This window comes from Haliotis asinina, chromosome 6 (assembly GCF_037392515.1).
Source record: "Haliotis asinina isolate JCU_RB_2024 chromosome 6, JCU_Hal_asi_v2, whole genome shotgun sequence".
In the NCBI taxonomy this organism is placed as follows: domain Eukaryota; kingdom Metazoa; phylum Mollusca; class Gastropoda; order Lepetellida; family Haliotidae; genus Haliotis; species Haliotis asinina.
The window spans coordinates 54661930-54688423 of record NC_090285.1 but is presented as its reverse complement, the minus strand read 5'-3'; the positions used below and the strand labels follow the sequence as shown (position 1 = coordinate 54688423).

Here is a 26494-nt window from a genome sequence, read left to right as displayed (position 1 = left end):
ATAAAAAAGGCCATTTTGTCTAAATCACCTTGGTTTTACATGGAAGAAACAACAGAAGATCTGCACTTGGAGTAATTTACTGAACTATGTCCGTGACAAACGGCAATAAAAATAGTCAGAAATGATCTCAAATGATCCCTTCCAACTTCTAATGATGGAGTGTGATTTGTGCATTCATTAATTCAGTGCCATGCTGAATGGGCATATCCTGTGGTGGAATTTGCTGTTTCATAAAAAGATCTGTACGTCAAAATAATGTTACAAACTTGCAAACTGCTTGATCTTTGAGCAGAACCTTAAAAAAGCTGAGCCTCGCTGTGAAGAAGATGAATAATACAATTAGTTTTAATACAAAACTAATCCTTGAGAGTAATGTGGATGCTGAAGATTTGGTAAAGCAATAATGCAAAGGCAGAAGTGTGTATGTCTTGCTATTAGCAGCATACCACAGACTTCAATTACGTTCAGGCGTCTATGTGTGTACTTACAATATGATAATGATAATGATGATAATAATTAACTTATATAGCGCCTAGTATCCATCTGACTAGTTGCTCACTGGACACTCTAATCAGAATCTGATTATCATTACCCCGGATAACCCAAGCTGCCTCTTAGGCGCTAGAAGGTTATTGTCACAGGACTCTAACTCACCGGGTACCCATTTTCTGCTGGTAAACAGAGGCAAATTTGAACAATCTCATATCATAGCTTGAGTACTCGAGAGAATTTCAAACCACTTAATATTCCACACAATATTTTCACAATAACTCAATTTCACAAACCCAAACAATTTAATGAATCATAACATCTAATATAATTGAACAATTTACATAATTTCATAACCATTAATCTTTGATACACCTCAGTTTCATCTATAATATCATCATGATATTTGGGCAGAACTCATAGAACTTGCCTGCAAGAAAGTCTGAAACTTAATTAAACATTTATTTTCTTGACTTCATTGAGTGGTACGTTTAGAAGTTTGTGGATCAGATAAGGACAAACTTTATAGATAAATAACTTCTTCAGACGATGTGACATTTCGATACCGATTCTAGTATCAAGCAAGTATGACAAAGATTAAAAACAGGATCTTACCCACACCCACAGTGAGTAAATAATTAAAAAGTACAGCAAGGAGTTAATTGGGAAGTACAGTAACAATGTGACAGCAAGGGATTTCATGTTGACATTGATAATCTGCTGACATAATCTACTGACATATCAGTTTCAAAGACGTGATATTGATCATCCACTGAGGACAGTTTCTGAGAGGTGATGTTGATAATCAGTTGACAAAACTGTTGCAGAGAGATGACATCATAAACTGTTTCATGTGACACTTGATTATCTGCCGACACATCAGATTAAGAGAGGTGACATTGACAATCTGCAGAAACACAAAACAGATACGGCACATATAAGCAAAAACCATTTTTATTCAAGAATTTTATTCCCTTTAATTTTAGATCACCTTAACAACTGAGCAATGTGACTTGATGTAAATTCTTAAAGGTCACATGTAACATAAAACACAACTTTGCAGATTCTGGTACCTTTCGGTATGCACCTACCGAAACAAATCATAAAAAATGCCAATTCAACCTATAAAGTTGAAAAAAATGCGATGAAAAAAAGCCCGCGAAATCGGAGTTCAAACGTTTCACTAAATTCCCCCCAGCGCTGGGGGGAAAACTGGTTTCAACAGCTGTGCTGCACTGTGTCCAAAACGCATGCACAGTGAATAGGTTCGCGGAGCTTGAAACAGTATGCATGCCTATCGTCTGAGGTCGTGAACAGTAGTCTAATCTTGGTTGAGTACACAAACAAGTAAATAATCTACTCGTCACGTAAAACAAAATTGTTGATTGTGGTAGGCAGTCCCAGTCACAGAGAAAGCTCAGTGTCTGGTTTATTCACACCTATATGTTTGTCTGCCTGCCTGCTAAAGACAACATGCAATACACAGCTTCAATCATTGACCACATGCAATTTGAACTTAACACCTATCAGACTATACGACACAAAGAAAATAAGTTGATTTATGACTCGTGCACCCGAGTCCCGTGTCTGCCACATTACGTAATTAGGCACGAGTGATACACATGACATGTTTTTATGTCTGTGGGTTGCAAACAAACTACATTCATTTTTTTCGGATGACTGGATCTGACAGAAACTGGTGCAAACTCTTGTCAGTTTCAAGTCCTGCTTTGTACTTGGACGAATGACAGATTCAAGCCACGCAGTAGTTTACCATCTCTACTAACATGATTTTTGATTGGATCGAGTACAAATTCAGAGAACATACATTTTCCAAACCCATCATCTCTATATACATTCTTCATGGATAACGACTTCTTTTAGTGTATATGATTTTGTTTGACAACAGTATATGAATCCATACTGAAACGACGCATGAAGTCCACAAAAAGAAGTTGTTATCCATAAAGAATATTAGTTTCTTGTGACTGGATATACTTCTAAAATGCCCATCAAACAGATCATCTTTCTGTACACACAATGAGCCCTCAGCATATCAGCAAATGAACCAGCCAGTCGGAAGCCGTTGTTATACTTGAGTGCATATCCACCCGCTATGACTGGGTTCGGTCTCCCAAGGGCTTTGTTTCGGGGGAAGTAAGCCCAAGTACAAAATATTTCACTTTTGAATCGCGATTGTACGCTTATAATTTTGTTTATTTGTTTTTTTTAAAAGCAGCAGTGTATATTATATGTCATGAATAAGTGATAAATGTGTTTCAATTATGTTTGATTTTTTGGTTGCATGTGACCTTTAATTCTTAAACTAGAAATTAGGTTATGGAGCATGTGTCCAAAGTTAACTGTGTGGTACCTACATACAGCCTGCAATGACTCTCCAAATTACTGATCCTGCATGTGTTTGGCAGAGCTGAAATTAAATTTTAAAATTTCATTTGCAGGATAACCAGCTGATTATCACAAATTTGGTTTCTGTTATATTTTTTGCTAGACTGAAAAGTAAACGAGGCAATGATTAACAAACTGTAGATAATTATCTCCAAGATGTACTGTGACCTTGTGATGCAGACGTCTGGAGTCTGATTACACACAGTCCTTGAAAATAGACAGATCTAATAATATATGAACAATACCAACGTGATTGTTCCTCACTATTCCAGTAGTTTCACAACTGCCTGAAAACAGACTGAATTTTAATTTTCTCAGTGAACTCCAGTTTTCTTGTGCCATTTCTACAAAGTAACAGGCCTTCATTTAATAAATCATTTTGACAGAACCTCTGTAGGAACACATTCATTTGGGTGGATTTAACTAATATGCCAACTTTCATCCCAAACGGACTGGTTCGAACCAGGGCAACATTTCATTAGGGCAACAGGGAAATAAATGAAATAGCACCCCTGCTGTTGTGTATTGGTCACTATAACTACACTGAGACATTAGGAAGGAAGTGCTGCTTGCTGTTTCACTACTCAGTCTCTCGGAGTGGCCTCATCAAGTCGTCAGGACTAATACAGTAGACTTTTCTAGCAGGGATGCTACCTTAGTTTCATGAATCGATATGCATCACAATACCCATGCCATAATTCAATATGCATTACGATACCTATTTTCAAAACATTATTGCTTAAATTTAGTTACAATTTGAACATTAACATTTTATATTTAATAACTGTCCATGAAAAGACATTTTTGGTCTCAGGGGTTAAAAAATTCTAATTTCTGATTTTTGTGCACGAAAATAATGATTAGTAACTCTCAAAACATAAAAAAACATGATACAATTGTAAAATTTAACTGACACAGAAACATTTAAAACTGATACTTTAGAAACTAAACCGATACAGTTTTCAATGCACCTTAGAAAAAGTATACATGTGTTATGGCATCCCTAGGTTCATGGGTCTATTTTACCAACAAGCTACTGCATGACACATGAGTGAATGAATAGGAATGCAGTTGAATCAGCATGTGGGGGAATGGGTAAGTGAGTGAGTTTCTGTTAATAATTATTAGTTAGTATTTCTATTATATCACAATAAGTCAGCTTAATGTGGCAGGGAATCTGAAAGAGAATGAATGAGTGGGTTTAGTTTTATGACGACCAGCCATATGTTGACAGATTGTAAATGAAAGTATCTGTTCCAGATAAACCACTGATCAACAGCAGCAGTATTGATCTATACAACTGGGATGTGATGACATGGGTCAACAATGTAAGCAAGTCTGACCATCAGATCTTGTTATCTGCCTCTTATGACAAGCATACGGTACCGAAGATCAGTTCTAACCAGAATTTTCATGAGTCCAGGGAAAAGTGCACGTCTGATACATGTACAACTTTCATGCAACCAATGAACAGGAGCATGGAGCTGATTGAGTTGCAAGGGTCAAACCAGGATTCAAACATCGGATCATAGGTTTCCAGAATGTCCAAGGGGCATAACCTCTGTCCAGTAAGTCACAGTGCTGCCTGTGATATCTAGGCTAACCAAGGGACATAACTCTTCAGTAAGTCATGGTACTGCTTGTGATGTCTGAGCTATATTAGGGACATAACTCTGTCCAGTAAGTCACGGTGCTGCCTGTTATGTCTGGGCTATCCAAGGGACGTAACTCTCTCCAGGAAAAGTCACGGTGCTGCCTGTTATGTCTGGGCTATCCAAGGGACGTAACTCTCTCCAGGAAAAGTCATGGTGCTGTCTGTGATGTCTGGGCTATCCAAGGCACATAAATCTGTTCAGTAAGTCAGGAGAGCTGGATAAGCAGGGATAGGAACTACTTGTTATCTCTGAATGAGTGAGTGAGTGGACATCTGGATGAGCACGTCCTTGATCTGAGTGACATTTGGTGAATGAATGAGTAAACTGAGATAGACAAGCTACAACACCAAGATAAAAAAAACCCAGCCTGTCATTAACGCAATTTACTGCTGCAATACATGTCACTTTTCTGTACGACTACACACAGCTTTCAGTATCTGGGCTCATGGTGTCCTTATCTTGAAAACCCTGTCATCCAAAAGAATCACTATGAAGTTGGGCCTTAACACTTCACTTCACATTTAACAAGCCATGATCTGGCTTTGAGGTGAAGTGGCTATATTTAGCACCAGACTGATCCTGCCGCAGGGTTCCTGTGTTATTATTAGAGTCCCGATAAAAACATGGCCATATGCTTGATCCTACTTTCCAGACCACTCATTCTACTGGACAGCACACCTGGGTGAATACTGATCTGTAGTTGTCTATCACGTAAGTAGCTGAATGGAGGATTGGTCAAAGCAAATGACCACCAATATTGTGCTGATGCAAAAGGACTAGTGTGTCTTTTCATCAAATTGTGTGTAGTCATGTTCTGACTTTGGTCAGCAGTTTTGTCTGGTTGAAGTATTTAAATTTTGTCTCAATAGCAGGGATCCCAGGCAGGAATAGCACAACTTTTAGTTCAATGCATTGTCAGCTTGCAACATTCTAAATTTCATCTGAGAAAGTGAGTCTGTCAGCGAGTGAGTAAGTGAGTGAGGTAGTTTATATTTATACACCTCTTTTAGCAAATATTCCAGCAATATCACAGCCAGTTACACCAGAAATGAGCGTAACACATAAGGAATCGTATACGCATCTTCAACATGAAGACCATATGCTTTAACCACAAGGCTACCCTGCCACCCCAATTTCATCTGAAGAAGACTAACATGTCTGTTACTACATCAGAGAATACAAACACTGTACAGCACCAACAATATCAAATTTATCTGATAAAGGACATCATTACTGTTACCTAAATGAAACAATTTTTTAAGTCATGGCAGTGACATTCTGCATCATAACAATGTGACAAGTGTCTTGTCAACCCAGCTCAGTACACAGTACTGGCCTTGCCTGGACAAAGTTTAAAAAATCAGGACCGAGGGCATTTAATGCCAACATATTTCAATCACGTTACCGCAGACACATTTTAATCATCAATCTCAAGTTTCATGATCTGGGTAGAACAATCAGAAACATCTTAAACTGAAACATGTCCCACAGAATTGCCAATTCAAGGATTATTGTCAAACGTCTGACAGACTCCTTTTCACATTAAAAGGTTACAACTTGTTCCCCTCAATAACCTTTCCCTAATTTAGCATGGCTAGACTTGGTGATCAAATCTGTCTCTCAGGATTCTGTGATAAGGGCAACACTGCAGATCTTGTCGGAATGACATTTTGTTGAAACAATAAAGAATTCATCTGTAGGATGTGTCTTTGAAACAATGCAGGACTCGTATGATGGATGAGAGCATCACAGAATTCATCTGCACGACATTATGTTTTTAGAAGACAAAACTTGTTGGAACACAACAGAACCTGTCTGCATGACTTATTGTTGGTACACAGCAGAACTACTCTGCATGACATATTGTTGGGACAAAGCAGAATTACTCTGCATGGTATATTGTTAAGACACATCAGAACTTCTCTGCATGGCATATTGTTGGGACACAGCAGAACTACTCTGCATGGTACATTGTTGGGACACAGCAGAACTACTCTGCATGGCATATTGTTGGAACACAGCAGAACTACTCTGCATGGTACATTGTTGGAATACAGCAGAACTACTCTGCATGGTACATTGTTGGGACACAGCAGAACTACTCTGCATGGTACATTGTTGGGACACAGCAGAACAACTATGCATGGTACATTGTTGGGACACAGCAGAACTACTCTGCATGGTACACTGTTGGAACACATCAGAACTAATCTGCATGGTACATTGTTGGAACACAGCAGAACAACTCTGCATGGTACATTGTTGGGACACAGCAGAACTACTCTGCATGGTACATTGTTGGGACACAGCAGAACAACTATGCATGGTACATTGTTGGGACACAGCAGAACTACTCTGCATGGTACACTGTTGGAATACATCAGAACTAATCTGCATGGTACATTGTTGGAACACAGCAGAACTACTCTGCATGGTACATTGTTGGGACACAGCAGAACTACTCTGCATGGTACATTGTTGGAACACAGCAGAACTACTCTGCATGGCATATTGTTGGAACACAGCAGAACTACTCTGCATGGTACACTGTTGGGACACAGCAGAACTACTCTGCATGGTACACTGTTGGGACACAGCAGAACTACTCTGCATGGTACATTGTTGGGACACAGCAGAACTACTCTGCATGGCATATTGTTGGAACACAGCAGAACTACTCTGCATGGTACATTGTTGGAATACAGCAGAACTACTCTGCATGGTACATTGTTGGGACACAGCAGAACTACTCTGCATGGTACATTGTTGGGACACAGCAGAACAACTATGCATGGTACATTGTTGGGACACAGCAGAACTACTCTGCATGGTACACTGTTGGAACACATCAGAACTAATCTGCATGGTACATTGTTGGAACACAGCAGAACAACTCTGCATGGTACATTGTTGGGACACAGCAGAACTACTCTGCATGGTACATTGTTGGGACACAGCAGAACAACTATGCATGGTACATTGTTGGGACACAGCAGAACTACTCTGCATGGTACACTGTTGGAATACATCAGAACTAATCTGCATGGTACATTGTTGGAACACAGCAGAACTACTCTGCATGGTACATTGTTGGGACACAGCAGAACTACTCTGCATGGTACATTGTTGGAACACAGCAGAACTACTCTGCATGGCATATTGTTGGAACACAGCAGAACTACTCTGCATGGTACACTGTTGGGACACAGCAGAACTACTCTGCATGGTACACTGTTGGGACACAGCAGAACTACTCTGCATGGTACATTGTTGGGACACAGCAGAACTACTCTGCATGGTACATTGTTGGGACACATCAGAATTACTCTGCATGGTACATTGTTGGGACACAGCAGAACTACTCTGCATGGCATATTGTTGGAACACAGCAGAACTACTCTGCATGGTACATTGTTGGGACACAGCAGAACTACTCTGCATGGTACACTGTTGGAATACAGTAGAACTACTCTGCATGGTACATTGTTGGGACACAGCAGAACTACTCTGCATGGTACATTGTTGGGACACAGCAGAACAACTATGCATGGTACATTGTTGGGACACAGCAGAACTACTCTGCATGGTACACTGTTGGAATACATCAGAACTAATCTGCATGGTACATTGTTGGAACACAGCAGAACAACTCTGCATGGTACATTGTTGGGACACAGCAGAACTACTCTGCATGGTACATTGTTGGGACACAGCAGAACAACTATGCATGGTACATTGTTGGGACACAGCAGAACTACTCTGCATGGTACACTGTTGGAATACATCAGAACTAATCTGCATGGTACATTGTTGGAACACAGCAGAACTACTCTGCATGGTACATTGTTGGGACACAGCAGAACTACTCTGCATGGTACATTGTTGGAACACAGCAGAACTACTCTGCATGGCATATTGTTGGAACACAGCAGAACTACTCTGCATGGTACACTGTTGGGACACAGCAGAACTACTCTGCATGGTACACTGTTGGGACACAGTAGAACTACTCTGCATGGTACATTGTTGGGACACAGCAGAACTACTCTGCATGGTACATTGTTGGGACACATCAGAATTACTCTGCATGGTACATTGTTGGGACACAGCAGAACTACTCTGCATGGTACACTGTTGGGACACAGCAGAACTACTCTGCATGGTACATTGTTGGGACACAGCAGAACTACTCTGCATGGTACATTGTTGGAACACATCAGAACTACTCTGCATGGTACATTGTTGGAATACAGCAGAACTACTCTGCATGGTACACTGTTGGGACACAGCAGAACAACTATGCATGGTACATTGTTGGAACACATCAGAACTACTCTGCATGGCACACTGTTGGGATGCAGCATATAATGTCTGTACAACATACTCTGCATGGCATACTGTTGGGACACAGAACTACTCTGCATGGCATACTGTTGGGACACAGAACTACTCTGCATGGCACACTGTTGGGATGCAGCATATAATGTCTGTACAACATACTCTGCATGGCATACTGTTGGGACACAGAACTACTCTGCATGGCATACTGTTGGGACACAGAACTACTCTGCATGGCACACTGTTGGGATGCAGCATATAATGTCTGTACAACATACTCTCTGCATGGCATACTGTTGGGACACAGAACTACTCTGCATGGCATACTGTTGGGACACAGCAGAACTACTCTGCATGGCATACTGTTGGGATGCAGCATGTAATGTCTGTACGACATACTCTGCATGGCATACTGTTGGGACACAGAACTACTCTGCATGGCATACTGTTGGGACACAGAACTACTCTGCATGGCATACTGTTGGGATGCAGCATATAATGTCTGTACGACATACTGTTTGGACAAGGCAAACCTTGTCTACACGACACATTGTTGGGACACAGCAGAACCCATCTGTATGACATATTGTTGGGACACAGCAAAATCTGTGCATGACACATTGTTGGGACAAGGCAGAACTTGTCTGCATGACATATTGTTGGTACACAGCACAACTTGTCTACATGACATATTGTTGGGGCAGATTACAGAGAGACAGGTGCAGACATAAGGACTGAACAAAACAGAATGACAGACCGAGACACTCGCACAGAGAGAGGACCATAGTGTACCATGGAATTCTTGATAAAGTCCTAAATGTCCAAGGCAACATAACCTCAAATTGGAGAGAACTGGGTCACAAGATAGCCTCCTTTAAGTATGATCTCGCTCAAAGAGACATCAAACAACTCTGAAAGAGTTGAAGCAGCAGAGGTTCGTGGACAATCTCTACAAAAGGCACAAACAGCATCATCTACCTGTCAACCAGTCTCAGCTGGAAGCCATTCCCAGAGACATCCTTCCACATGAAAAACCATGTTCTCACACTTCATGACAACTGTTTACTTATTCATAGGGCCCTGCGTGAAGAGCAGAAAAGCCCCTGTAGTCATACGGAGATGTCATGGTGCTGAAGACGATATGGCCTTGGGGCAGACCACAGGATTCTGGTGCTAATGCTTCTTGAAGGCAGTGTCAACACACTACGTCAACACCAGTACGTCAACACTACACCCTTGACATATGTATGCTGGCTGTAGTACTTGCAGTCATTTATGTGTCTAATGTCAACACTCACAGAAATCCTGTCTGATTCTTGGGAAATGGTGCTGAGATGAGCTGAGATATGGTCTGTGATGTAATGATAGCACTGTGAGGCATTTACACATCTTGCACAAAGGAAGGAATCAATACAAGCTCCTTTAACATGTGATGACAGGTTTCAGCATTTAAATGCCCTTTTCACAATCTCACTGATGACCTACTCCCAAAGGGTCAATATGAACATAATTAACAAGGTATTCCAGTCATTCTCCTTATGCCTGTAAATGCTCATTTGTACATACACAGTCATTTGTATGGACAACAGAGAGAGTTCTATGGGTATACAACTTCTTTATTATAAATATGTGTGATGTTTAAGTGTAGATACTAAAACCAGTATCAAGCAAGTGTTAGTAGTTACACCGAAACATTGGTCACTATATAACCTTAGAACTATCTCCACTGTTCATCACACTAACTTCTAAATGCCACTTCTAGATGAAGTTGTTCATCTGTCTGCATATCCTTTACCAAATCAATTGTACAACTGAATTTGTACTCAAAAAGTGTAAATAAAACACTAATAACCACGAAGATCACAAATCTACGCTGTCTGAATATGACCATGGGAGCTTCTTATCCTTCTTCTGAAGATTCAGTCCAAATACCATCATGAGGTATACACTATAAAACCTCCTCTGGAAAGGCAAGTCCCAGTGAATTCAAAACAAAAACAATCAGAGAAGTATATTCTTACAAATGTGAACAATTATCAAAGAGTTTCCATCATGTCTTCGGCCTGACACGTGATCTGATTCGCCGCAGATATAACTGTCTGTCACTGAATCTGAAGTTTTCCGAGGAAAAAACAGCACCATGATGTTTTTTTTCACATTAAGGGGAGAATTCAATCCCACATGCTACCATGGATTTAAGATATTTGTCAACTAGGGTTTCCTTGGAAACTTTAAAAACATCATCATCATTGTTCATGAGCATAAATTACAAAACTGCAACAAAATAAAAAAAAATATCCTATTTTTGTGCAATCATTAAAACATTTCCCCCTGAGGGTTCACTGAGTCATATTTTACTCTACCTCTTGGCCATCATCATTAACAAACTGTGCTAACTGATTAGTATGATGTTCTTCTCATACGTGACTTATAATGTCTGCTGAAGCATAAACAATGAACTGACTGACACCTTAAAGGTGCCATCATTCTTCACACTAACAGGAAACATGAAGCATTTTGGTGATTAAAACCTGGTGGAAAGTGAGCAATGAAACAAATTATAACCACTTCATGAAACAGGATGACTTACATTCTTGTACAACCTTTCCCGGCCAAGAAATACTTTGATGGTAAAAGTGCTGTATTTGTACTGTGATCACAATGTCTGCATTATACATGTCTCAGAATACTACCAAGTTCGCACAGTATGATGACGTCTGCCCATATCACACAAGCTTGACATTGAAGGCATTAAGCTCTTATACATATCAATCAGTAGTTGTAATGGTATAAGTTTCATATCACAATAGAGTATATGATCCCGTGTAGTAAATTCTGTGTTGTGTAAATTTTGTGATTAGTGCAGGTATTGGCATACAACCTGCTACATGTTACATCGCAATACTGACATTTTAGTTACAACGATATGTTGCTAAAGTATTGTGTATTGAAGCTGTGATACAATACATCACAGAGTAGCCATGCAGAGTACACCTGATGTAAGGGTGGCAATATGATACATATCATGATATTAAACCATTAATTCTATGTGTGAACAACTATAAAACACCTTACATATGACAAAATATTATGGACACCAAATTCTTCTTTATTGTTTTCACTATGTTTCTGAGGTATTCCTTGCCCCTTCGTTAGGTGGTTCAACCTCTCAAGAAACTTATAAAACACCTGACGAAGGGGTAAGGAATAGCCCAGAAACATCGTGAAAATAATAAAGATGAAGTTGACATCCATAATATTTTGTCGTATATTAGAATACCGACTTCTAAATGCCTCTCAAGAAACTTAAAAAGCACCTTAATATCAAAATGAAAACAATGTTTCAATGAAAGAAACTTAAATTCGAAATTTTTTTGGTCACATTTTTTAAAACGAGGACAAAATTTAAACATCGATGCAGTGTGGCCCATTTGACACATCGCATCTGGATATACAGTATGAAACTTTGTATCGGTTAACTATATTGGCATTCTATTGATTAATACATAGATGCGTATCGATAAATCGTTACACCAGTAGTTGTAATGGTTATGGGTTTTGCTATATTTGTTTCATAAATCACATGCATAACTATAGGTTTTTATACCTTCTGGTGGAGAAGAGTTTGTTGTGTCTCACTGACCAATCAAACCCTGTAAATTTCAACTTGCTACAACTGACCTTAAACAGTTGTCACTGTTGTGACTGGAGAGACTTGGTGACAATCACATCCACTTACCTGCAAGAAATAAAACACATATTTAGGGCAATTTCTACTGATATATACTTGTCATCAAGCAGGAACACACTAACCAAAACTGTGCTACTGTAGCTCACCTTCAAATAAAGTCAACAGAAAAACGTTAACATTGTTGTATAAATGTTTTAATATGTTCTGAAGATAAAAGACCTGACAAATATGAAACATCAAATACAACTCCATTAAACAATTAAAAAACAACAATAAATTATCTTCATAACAATTATCAACTCTAAGTCTTAGACACAGTAAAGAGAAACAGTTCAGAATAACTGTTATTGCTCCACTACAACAAATAATACATTCCCAATATTTCATTCGGAATCTGTTGTCATTACAAGCAGAAATGGTCATGTACCCAATTTTTTCTGTCCCCAAATTTCAGATGGTAAGAGGATCACACAGCCAAAAATTCATATTGAAAGAACTTGCAAGCTATAACTTGCATTTACAGGAAAATGACTGAGCATCGGACACAGTTATTTTTTTATATTCTACTCCATTTTATATCAGGTTATTCTTATATATCCAGGACAGTCCATGACAGTTCTAAAATTGAACTGTATAACTGCCAAGCTATCAACACAAGAGTGATCAGAAGATGACATATCCCCCCGGCCCCCACGTTTGAAAGGACAAATCATCTGACAGTTACTCGTTGTTTTCTTAAGACTAAGTTTGAATTGTTTCCATGGAATTGTGACTGTAATCAGCAAAGTCACAATTTCAAGATCTGTCTCATATATCTGCCAAGATCTGTTGAAAGATATGAAATGGTTTTTGAGTTGTGCTCTGGGAACAAAGCCCAACCCTCCATTTTGAGACTAAGTCCAAAACATTTCCATGGAAACCTAGAAAATAATACATCACAAAAACCTTTAAAAATCAAAAAGCACCACTTTGGGGTCTGCAACACATATCTAGAAAGTTTTACTAACAGACATTAAGACGTTTTTGAGTTCTGCTGTGGAAATGAAACACACACCTCACTTTTCAGACTAGGTCCGAAACGTTTCCATGGAAACCGAGAAAATAATAAATCACAAAAACCTGTACATAGCAAAAGGCACCACTTCAGGTTATGAGTTGACTTCTGCTCCGGAAACGAAGTCAATGATGAGTCAATCTTTTTAAGGAGGTGGAAATATACTGAACAGCAGAAGAAACAGAACTCTGGCTTTTTGTCAAGTAAGTGAGTTTAGTTTTACGCCACACTCCATATATATGGGGGCGGTATGTAAATAATCGAGTTTGGACCAGACAATCCAGTGATCCACAGAATGAGCATTGATATGTGTTTAACTCATTAAGGCCGAGAGACGCATATGTGGGGCAAATTAATTAGCTTCTCACAGCGACCGCCGCGTATTGGGGGTTATAAAAAGCACCTCTTATTCAGCGAGAGCCATGTATTGGGGTGATAAAAAGCACCTCCCATTCAGCGAGAGACGCGTATTGGGGTTTTTAAATTTTTAATTCGTATTGTACCTATTATTTCATCCAATTTAGCAGTAATGATCAAAGATTAGCTTTTCTTACGAGAGAGGTTACTTTCTGTGTTAATCAGAAGAACTGTTAATGTGTTTTGATAACAATTGCTTGCAATGTCGGGGGCCTATACAGGGTTTGTTGGGGTTGAGATACAAAACATCCTATTCGGGAACTTTGATGACGCCCATCCCATGACCCTTTCTCTTATGTATGTGCAAGGAATAGCATTATACAATATGCATACATGTATGTTCTTGTGATAACATATATTTTCTGCGTTAAATCTAGATGAACCAAAGTGACAAACTGTGAATCTGTTCCATGTAAGTCACACACTAGCTTATTAGTACTTACCTTAAAATATTCAGTATACACTAGCAACGTATCAGCGAAAACGCTTCTTTCATAGAAGATTATTAGGCATGTGCGTAAATTCTTCTTTACTACCATTGACATAGATGTTTTGAACAATTTAACCTCACACAATGATATGAGAGGGACAATTTGTTTAAGTGTGTCTTACATACAAAGAATACAAACGTGTGTTAAGAAAATACGCATGAACCAAGAATATTAGGCTTGAGCGTAAATTCTTCTTTACTGCCATTGACATAGATGTTTTGAACAATTTAACCTCACACAATGATATGAGAGGGACAATTTGTTTAAGTATGTCTTACATACAAAGAATACAAACGTGTTAAGAAAATACACTCACCACCAAAAGTCTACAAAAAAGAGAAAGTGTAATAAAATTATGTAAAACGTTACATATATGACATGTATTCACTCCTGTCCTTCTTTCAACATATACCTTTACAACGCAATTAAACAATTAAACAATCAGGACGTATGACGAGACAGTTTCCTGTGTAATCTACGAAACCAGCCAGGGATATCAAGCATGATTAGCCCCAATCCGTCTCGCCACTGCCGGGGAGGCAATCAGCACAGGGTCAAAGGTGTTGAGCAGTGAAGTGGCTCTCGGGCTTAATGAGTTAAACAGAAGACATAAATGTAAATGCTTACTTTTATGAGATTTCATTATTTTTAAAGTTGCATCTTTTTCTTGTTCAGTATACATTCATACATCCAGGTGAGTTTCTAAAGCCAGCACTTCTCCTTATGGTTGTAACACAGAACATCAGACCTCAAAGACGAGCCAACTGACAGAAGATGCTCCCAATAAGTCTCTTGGCGTTCTGCCCCACAAACTATGAATGCAATTACAGAACCATAGACCTCTCAGGAGTTGTTCAAATCCAATTACCCAAACATCATTCAGTACTGATCATCTTCCATCTCCCATTTCAAACCAAATGAAGTCACTTTCAAATAACTTCAGTTTATCAATTAACTTGTCACCGATGACTTACATATTAACCAAATCAAACTCAAACAAGCAAACAAATCTGGATCAAAGAACTTCACAGGTAATCTCGACTGAGAATATAATGATGCAAATAGGACCTTGGTTATCCCAGAAATACAAAGAGTTAATAATACGTCTTATATTTCATCTCATCGACGTGACACATTGTAAGAGACATTGACCAGCTCTCCGATGATCAAAGACAGAGACATTTCTACCAGAGAAACTATACACAATAACACAACATTAATGGCATTCCAGCTGTTCTTCAATCTCCCAAAGCAACCACAAGATAATAATATTCCCCTTCATACATATTCCAGTTGGGAAGAAGGAGAAACTTCAGCATCACAAGTCAGAGCCTTGTCCATGAATGGATGCAGGTACATATTGAGCTGAAATATTTCTTAAAGGGTCTTCTACTTTGTAACAAAATCTCCGACTCTAATTATTATTGATTATTATGTTGTATCTTTGGATCTTACAAAAAGGAGTTTAGAATGTATACAAGAAGGAAAAAAGTATCGTAGTGTCAGGGGTTTTCGATGACGAAAAGGCAGAAACATGTTTTTTATTGTTAAAACATCTAAAAGATCACTTAATTTTGTTAATTTATTAACCTTGAGTGATAAAGGATATATTCATCTATTTCACACAAAAATATCAAGAGTTTCCAACAAAAATAGCGCTGATGACATCATATCAGCAAATGTGTTGCCGCTCTCCACATCCAGGTATTTTGTATGGTTTTCGCCAATGAGAAATACTTTTCACTCAGCACTGGAAGGGAGTGTTGTGATCACATGGCTTCCTATTTATAAATTACCTATCACAAGCAGACGACTGATCTTACTGAATTTTTGCTTGTTATTACTTGTTATGTTTTGCATCTGAAGTGGTACTAACAATCTCTTGTAGATAATATTGAGGTTTGTTTGTTTTTTAAATTAACTTAACGTCTGGATCTCTATTGTCAAAACTTCTCATAACAGCAACTGTGCATTCACCCTATCAATGAAACTGCTTGTGTACTTAGATTGAGCACGTACTCCCCCAATTCAGAGCTAGCTATATGCAATCATCAAAATCACCAGAACGTTGAATTGAGTTCGCTTCGGGATACATGGCTTATGGCATAAAAACTTCAGATTTTGTAAAATATTTTGTGAATATAATACCATCTTTATATGGACATATCATCTCAATAATCATGACATGTCACATGAAGAGTGAGGGAGGGTGTTGGGTGTTACTCCAATTTCAGTCCAGCAACATAATTGCTGGGCAACACCAGAAATGGACTTCACATGCTGTCACCTTAAGGTGTGGAGAATAGAACCTTTTGTTTTTAACCACTAACGTATCACACTGCCCACTTAATGCTGGATGACTGACTTCTTACCACTTTGGTGAGCATGATATTATGCCACTTTAAGCAATTTTCCAGCAATATCATGGCACGGGACACCAGAAATGGTCTTCACACTTTGTACACATTTGGGGAAGTGAACCCTGGTCTTTGGTGCGATAAGCAAACAATTAACCAGTTGGCTGCCCCACCACCGGAACTTACTGAAGGGATGCACTATACTATTTACTGCTCACATGCCAAAAATGTAAGAAAAACAAACCCAAAAACCTAACTTTCTCCAAAATATGAATCCCCTGGAGGATGCCCATTCTCCTTTCTGTGCTCAAGGAAATAGCACACAGTTACACACCAAGATGCTGCAGATTGGCTTAGCACTGGGGCTACTGAAATCACACTCTGACCATCTGACCTCAGCACAGATTACCTGGCTTTGAACTTTACAAGCTCTAATCAGTGATGAACCATGAAATGTTCCATCCATCTGTGAAATGTGTCAATCTCATTAGCTCATAATACCAGGATGATCAAGACCAGTTGTGAGTGAGTGAGTAATTGAGTAAATGAGTGAGTCAGTGAGTGGTGTATTTAATGAAAAACCTGAAAAGAACCAATTCCTCCAAGATTTTTAAATACTTGCCACCAAAATTCAACTCAAGAAACCAGAAAACCAATTATAGTTAAATTAGCAGGTGAAAAAAAATGTAATTGATGCATATTTAGTCTACTCTGAAAAAAGTAAATCAGTAAACCTTTTTGCTTTCTGGTATAGAATGCATGGGAGTGAGTGAGTGAGTGAGTGAGTGAGTGAGTGGGTGAGTGAGTTTTTACATAGCCTTGCTCCAAGGCTGAACTGAAGTGAAGGGATGAATAGTAATTCTATCCTTTCAAGAGGGAAATCTAAGTAAGTGCCAGTTTAGTATAAATATTTATTCAAAATTTTCATTTAAAGAATTACTTATTACCTAAGTGACTTGTGCATGTCAAGGTTAGACATGGTTTAGAGCAACATTCCAGCAATATCACAACGGGCACTCAAGAAAAGGGCAGTATAAAATTGTCATAGATGTGAGGAATTAAACCCGCTTCTTCCAAATGAAATACAAATGCTTTGACCAGTATTCTGTCTACCTTTTCTGGATCATTATGCTAGACAAAAAGTTCATTCATCTGGTGAGTAATTCATCTGGTCTGCAATACCTTAGCTGGTGACTGTGCAAATTTGGTTTTAGACATTTACGCAATATTTCAGTGATGCAAAGTGATTGATTCAGTTTAGTTTTAGAATTTGAGAAAATTTAGAAAAATTACAAAGTGGTTGTGGGATTTCCACAATAGGCATTGAGCAAAATGTAAGAAACTTTTCATAAGAGACCGAGCGACTTCCGTTTAAGGCGAAAAGGAAAATTTAAGAAAGATCTTCATCAGTAACTGAGACATTTCAGCTTTAAATAGCTGGAATTATTTAGGAAAAATCAGGGCCAGAGGCTGAGTAAATTCGCCTCAAGACATTGAGCAACATTTCCGCGATGTCACATCAAGTCACAGAGTTTTTTTATATTGTCTCAACAATATTCCAGCAAAATCCTTGCATGTGACTTACAGAACAACTTGGTCACAGACATTTAAGAAATGTTCCACCAATATGATAGGATTGGGATAAACACTTTTCCCAAAACTGGAAATCACACATGGGTGCATGGCATCCACTGAAGGCTTTAACTTGCCTTTGACATGTACAATTATATAAAGTATTGATAGTTTTGGCATCCAATTAAGCTGGAACTCTCAAGAAAAAGACTTCTGAAAAATATTTTAATGAAATTTCCCCAAAGATAAAATCATAATTTTTTCGTAAGCCAATAAATCACAATAAATCAAGTTCTTCCAAACCATGATTGAAATCCATGACAATATTCTAATGTCATTCACAGACAAAAACAAATCATATTGACTTAAAGAGATGGGAAGAACAATTGTTCCTGACTTGAAATCTATCCTAGATGCAGTCTTTTCCTGCAACATAACAATCCATCAGCTGCCGACACTCCAAAGGTTCTTTTAGGTGCAGACTGAACTCTATGAATCCTCAATTAACTTTACCGATTATCAGCATACAAATTATGAAAATTATCACATATATTCTACTCTCAGCGAATATAACTTGACAAAATAAACAATGATGTCTATATATTGAACAGTTTGCTATTTCAAACATAAAATTAGAAAAAATCAGAGCTAGAGATGAGATATAGCTCACGTGGGTACTGTACAACACCATAGAGCATACATGACTTATAGCTCTCTCTTCCAGTATTTCATATGGTTTACAAACAATTAGTTTCAAACTATATGTATATACCTTTATTACACTTCAGCCATGACCTAAGCCCAGACTTGCCTTTGGAAATGACACTGCAGCTTCAGAATTAGAGTATTTATCACTTAAATCAGTTAATTCATTCAGCCATATTTAATCTGAACTGGTTGTGAAAATACTGAGCTAGTTTGGACAGGTTACAAATTAGGTGATGTGAAGCAACATTGTCATTGAAAGTCTAAGATGAGTGGCACGGACAGTATAAGGCAGATCAACTCCTCAGGATTTGTGGGGTAGACTAACGGTTCATTTGAATACATATATAATTTGAAACAAACAAATAGTGAGTGAGTGAATTTAGTTTTATGCCACTTTTAGCAAAATTCCAGCAATATCAGAGCAGGGGACACCAGTTTCACATATTGTACTCATGGGGGAATCAAAACCAGTTCTTCCAAGTGAACCACTCGCCTACCCGACCGCCCAGACAGAAACAAACAGAAAACATACAGAAACATACAGAAACAGTTGAAAAAGTCTGAAACCCAGTCACATAAGGGATTCAGAACTTTACTTTATTCATTTGGGACTTTAGCATGTCTGAAAGGGCTGAGCAGAAAGAAAATAAAGGACGGTGAGACAAGCTGTTTGTGGAGCTTTGCCAGCACTAACATACAAGTAACACAATCTGGTGTCTCAGACTAGGGACACACACTGCAAGGGATTTCTCACAGGCAGCACTTAGTAACCTTCAGTCGAACCAACAAAGAATGATTGAGTTTAGTTTTACACTGTTTTTAGCAAGATTCCAGCTATATCATTGTGGGCATAGAAAAGGGCTTCACACATTGTACCTAAATGGGGAATTGGACTCTTGATGAGCAAAAGCTTCAACCACTAGACTACCTCAGCACCCTGATCAACACCCTGAAAAGCAACAAAGAGCTTTTGGGAGAATGTTATGATTATTATAAGTGGTTTTGCACTAAAACATGACAGTGCTTCATTAATTCAGCAGGTGTCGTTGTTGGTAGGGACTGACCTGCATCCATTGATCAGTGTTGGAAAGGTGAAGGATGGAGGTTTAATGCCATAGGTGCATCCAGGGTATTGTGGAGATTTATCAGAACGTATATCCTGGAGATTATTGATGATAGGCCAGACAAAGAGCTGCTACAAATGACACACCGCACATGCGCTTAATCCAAACTTCACTTTCTCTACTTGAATGTGGACATGCTTTATGTTCTTGATTGTTTTTGTTTTTTGTCGGAGATGAGATCTCAACTTTAAGGACATCATGGAGTTGACATTTGAAACACTTCAATAGCTTGTTTGCGTAGACTTCAATATCATAAATCAGATAAGTAAAGAAATCGTGATAAGTAAAAACCACAATCTACTCTTACAGACAAGCTGGAATTTTGTTTGTAATGAAACTGACTGTAAAGAAATAGACTACCATTTGCACTCAAACACATGACGCAGAAATGCACATACTTTAATGCCTCAAAATTAGATACCATGATGATGTGGTACTTTACCATTTCGTACCATTATTATCACGTGTCTTGAGGATTATGTTAGTGAATATTGTTTCGCATGGTCTTCAATATTAGTGAGGCACTTAATAGTGGCTTAAAAATTCTTCATTCCATCATTTGTTTTTCTGTCGCTTATCCCCATGTTCCAACTATCCCATGTAATTATATTCATATTATCATGTTGACAACAGGTGCTTGAAAACTATCTATTCTATATGAGGCCAACCACTGGCTGACAGCATGAGGACAGATCCCTGTGTTGAGGTTCTGACATCTGATAAGCCACTTACTTTAATCATCATTACTGCTCTAACTGCAAACATGGCTGTAAATTCAAAAGTTTCAGAATCTACAGCCATGAAATAGCAGCCTGCAATACTCCTTAGAGCAAGGTAACAAGCAAAAGATGGTACTGTCTACAAACACCACACTTTCTCCATTATCACTCAGTTACACTGGGTATTAACCAGTTGGAACAAGGATATCACTCAGAATTAGATAATTCCAACATCTGTATCACCATGTTACAAGTATCCATGTCATTATGTCCATAACACCATGCTACAACCATCCCATGTCATTATGTCCATAACACCATGTTACAACCATCCCATGTCATTATGTCAATAACACCATGTTACAACCATCCCATGTCATTATGTCAATAACACCATGTTACAACCATCCCATGTCATTATGTCAATAACACCATGCTACAACCATCCTATGTCATTATGTCCATAACATCATGTTACAATCATACTATGTCACTATGTCTGTATCACCATGTTACAACCATCTCATGTCAATATGTCCACAACACCATGTTACAACCATCCCATGTCAAAATGCCCACAACACCATGATACAACCATCCCATGTCAATATGTCCACAACACCATGTTACAACCATCCCAAGTCAATATGTCCACAACACCATGTTACAACCATCTCATGTCAATATGTCTACAACACCATGTTACAACCATCCCATGTCAATATGTCCACAACACCATGTTACAACCATCCCATGTCATTATGTCTGTATCTCTAAGTTACAACCATACATGTCATTATGTCCATATTGCATGTTACAACCACACCATGTCATTATGTCCGTAACACCATGTTACAACCATCCCATGTCATTATGTCCATAACACCATGTTACAACCATCCCATGTCATTATGTCAATAACACCATGTTACAACCATCCCATGTCATTATGCCTATATTGCAAAGTAACACAACTACTGCAAAGTCAAAACCCTATCAAGTTACATCTTCATCACAAGGCTACATCCTTATCATCAAGCTACATCCTTATTGCCAAGCTACATCTTTATTCTGTTGAGATAAGCAGGTCAGCCATTCCTGTCAGCAATGACAACTAATCAGACTCCTCCATAACTCACAACCTGCCACAAACAGGGTATTTGAGGCTGACCAACACAGTGTTGACCATGTTGCCAAGAATTAAAACCTTCTGTTCCTTCTCCATCAACCATGATCTCTAATAACACTCAAGTGTGTGGGCCTGTGAAAGCTGTTCAATATGATGGAATCAAATGCCATTGCCATTATCAGCCCAGTATAAGACTTAGCAACGATCCATTATGGATTTCCTCTGCTTCATCCTCTGCCTGAAAGTGATCTATTTGCTTAGGGAAAATTATTCTCTGGACATGCATGGGCCAGTGTGGAACGGTGCAACAATACGGGTATCTCAATATTGGAGGAACAATTTACGGCCCGTCTGGGTGGTTGGTGACACGATTCCGGTCTCTACTTGACGTGTTTGGCATTAATCATGAGACTAAATGGAACGGCAATATCATAACTAGTTAAACACAACTTGGGGAGAATACTAGAAGAGTTATTATCCGTTTCTCAAACCACTGCTATTCATCTTGATTTAAACACAGCTTGCATCCCAATCACAAACACCACTCCCACTTCAGACGACCACCAGCATGTTTCTTCATCACTCGCAAACTGTCTACTGATCATGTTTGTACTAAGAACAAGATATTCAGCAAACTTTTAGTTTATAGAATGGAATAAAAAAAAAGTAAACAAATATCATCAAGTGAGCTAAATGATGGTTCGAAGGAAATGGAAACCTAGAGCCTTTCTTGAAGATGAATACACACTCAACCGTCAGGTGATTCTTGGTTCAAGAAACTTTGTTCAAGTAACTATAAAACATAGGAACAACAAGAATCAAATTTGAAAATTATGTTGAGCCTGCCAAAGACATAACATGACTTGTCCACCATATGGAGTGAGTGAGTGAGTGAGTGAGTGAGTGAGTGAGTGAGTGAGTGAGTGAGTGAGTGAGTGAGTGAGTGAGTGAGTGAGTGAGTGAGTGAGTGAGTGAGTTTAGTTTTATATCTCTTTTCAGCAATATCACGCCAGGGGACACCAGAAAAGGTCTTCACACACTATACCCATCCATCTTAAGGAGGGTAATACGGAATGGTTAAAGCATCTGTTCTCCATGCATTACCCATATGGTTATCAAGTGTGAAGACCATATCTAGTGGCCCATGTCATAACATTGTTGGAATACTGCACAAGCTGCATAAAACCCCACTCACTCCATGACAAGGTATGATTATGTGCCTTTTAGTCAAAAGGGCCTACATGATTTATGACATTATTAGTCTCCATATTAATATCCTCACTAAACCACAACAGAGGATGCTATGAGCATGTGATGATTAAATGATCAGAATAACAGGCATCCAAGAGCACGTGATGATTAAATGATCAGAATAACAGGCATCCAAGAGCATGTGATGATTAAATGATCAGAATAACAGGCATCCAAGAGCATGTGATGAATAGCTGTCCCATGATAACAAACATCTGTAATTCATCTCCATGTGATCATCACTGATCTATGATAATAAACATTTATGAGGATTTGATAATTTACGGAATCATTGTAATATACATTCATGAGCTTGTGACAAATACCTTTAACCATAATAATGAAGATAATTAATTACCCCTGTATTACATAATAATAGACATTCATGAGTATTTGATAAATTCCTGAACCATGAAAATTGACACCCATGAGAATGTGATAATTAACTATTTGATAATTATGAAGATAATTCATTACTCCTGTATTCCATAATAATGGACATCCATGAGCATGTGATAATCATTATATAAAAGTATAACCCTCTATTCACTCACAAACATCACCTTCTGTAACACCATAAGCAGCCATTTTGACCAACAAATTAACCATGTTTTCTGTGAATGAACGGACAATAAAATGACAACTGACTCAATGAAGGCGCCCCCCAGTAAACCTATGACCTTCCATATGGGAACTACAGCAACCAACAGCTACACTGAACACAAAATTCAAGATGGTAGCAGATGACATCTGCTGAAAAGGAATGACTTCTGATACAATAATAGACATGGATAATGGCTGCCCAACCATCCCAGTCTGGTGACATTAAACAGGATTACGGGGGTCCACAGTGGCTAATCATAGCTTGAGGCGCTTTCGTCGTCTTCCATCGTGCAACAGCTTCATCTGACACAAAACTAGATCTGTAGATTGATGTGACATGCAACATCTCTCCTGAACATTCAAAAGGGTTTAGGTCCAGTGTTGACAAGAGTCATTCCATTGGGCACAGTTAGCTGAATGGTTAATGCTCTACACCAGAGCTAACACTCATTTATTACCATTGGGATATCTCAATACATCATTTAAAAATGAAAAATACCATCTTCAGCAATAAAAGCGCCCCTGAGACACAGAAGACTACTATTCTTGTATTACATAAGGGAAACAAATGCCAACTCTAAAAGCTTTAAAATTTCAGGACACACTAATCACGTGAATTACAACTGACACACAATAAAAGAAAACAGAAAAAAACACCTACATGAAGTTTCTTAATGCAAAAGATAGCACATCATGCTTCTTGAACTGTCCATAATAAAAAATATACTACTTGTTTTTTGACACATGAATTTTCCTTAAAACAAATAAAAAGTTATATACATAGATGTAAGAAGAACGTGGCATTACACGATATGAGGCAAGAACCTTAAAAGTGACTAGCTCTTGACATAATCATGACATCAGAAAGATGTAAAGCTAGTTTTTTTGCATTCATCAAAACCAAGTGGAAGAACCCTTAATATTTCTCAAAAAAGTTTAAGAAACTTAAACCATAATGACCTTGACCTTATTACAAAAAAAGTTGAAAAAAGTTTCATGCATGTTTCTGAAGATCCTGTTCACTTGTTTTCTACAAGTTCCAGTTATTGATATTCTCATCATCATGCGCAAAAGCAACCTTGTTATACCTGAGTGACCTTTACCTTCACGGTCATCCAAAGTGACCTTTCCCTTCATGATCATCCAATCAAATGCAATGAAAATTTCCTGCACATATTTGGAATATCAGGTATGAAGGATGTGACATATGTCATGAACATATGCATGAAAGATATATATTCGTTTTCTGCAGGATACATATAAAATAATGGAATCCATCTTTTCAATGACATGGACAAAAGTACAGACGGTAGAGAAGCTCACCTTTATTGTATTTAACTAGTATGGTGAGTGGGTGCCAACATATTGAATGTGTCTGAAATCAGAGCAGATAACAACTGACTGCCATTTGTTCCAGCATTTCAAGGTTTCTCCTAATGTGTTACTTCAGATAATTGAATAAGCGAGGTCAAATTCTTGGTACACAATCTTTGTTGATGTCCTGTTCCATAGGGAATCTTTAGATTATATTACACATTTTCTTTGCAACAATTCATACATAATTCATGATGAATAAATCCAAATAAAAGAACTGAAAAAAGTGACTGCACAAAATAAACAGGTTGCTTTTTGAAAAATACAGGATTTTTTAGTTTTAAGACTTTCGTTTTGCATGCCATTGGGAAACGATAATACAGTTGTATCTTCATAAACTGTGGACTTCAATAACTCAACAACATCATGATTTTGCCTTCTTCAAATGATAGCATTAGTGTGTTTTTTCAGTAAGAGGACTTGTTTTATACAAGACAACAGCTTTTTACATCACTCATATCAATAACTGGATTGTATTAAGATTCACACAGTTACAAGTGAATGTTATATTACTGAGTGATACATAGCCAGCTGTTCAAACCTTGTTCATGCTTCCAAAATAATGTTTGTTAATTGCTTTTAACATCCTGATAATTTTGACCTTTCCAAAAAAATGTCTACTTTATATAAACCTGCACGAGTAGAGGCAACAACAAGATAAAGCCATCAATGCTCCCTGCAATGGCAAAATACTCTTATGAATACGTCTACTAGTTATGATTATATGTGACAAGTTTGGTAAAGAAATAGAGAACTGTTTTAAAGTTCTGGGCCTAGATTTTTGGAGCCCTCTTAGTGCTAAGATAGTCGTAAGTCAATGTTAATGTATGGACATCGAAACATGTAGGCCCTGCTCCGAAAAAGAGCAGTACCACCAATCCGAGTCAAAGCCAAACTTGTTGCCATGAAAACGCCAAAAAGTTTTTATTTTAGAATTCTTAACTACCAAAAGACTTCAGTACAGTTCCAGACCTATCAATGTGCCACATTTCGTGAAGAAATAGAAAATGGTTTTAAAGATCTCTTCCGGAAAAGACAAATGAGTACAGATGCATGTACAAATACACAGATGGACAGACGGACAGACAGACGGGGTCAATTTTTTAATAGTGT

General features: G+C 38.2%; 1 protein-coding gene across 1 annotated transcript in view; it reads right to left on the bottom strand.

Moving 5' to 3' along the window:
* LOC137287555 (diacylglycerol kinase zeta-like) overlaps nucleotides 1-26494 on the bottom strand; it is a 309083-nt gene that overhangs the window by 208343 nt on the left and 74246 nt on the right. The window lies entirely within an intron of this gene.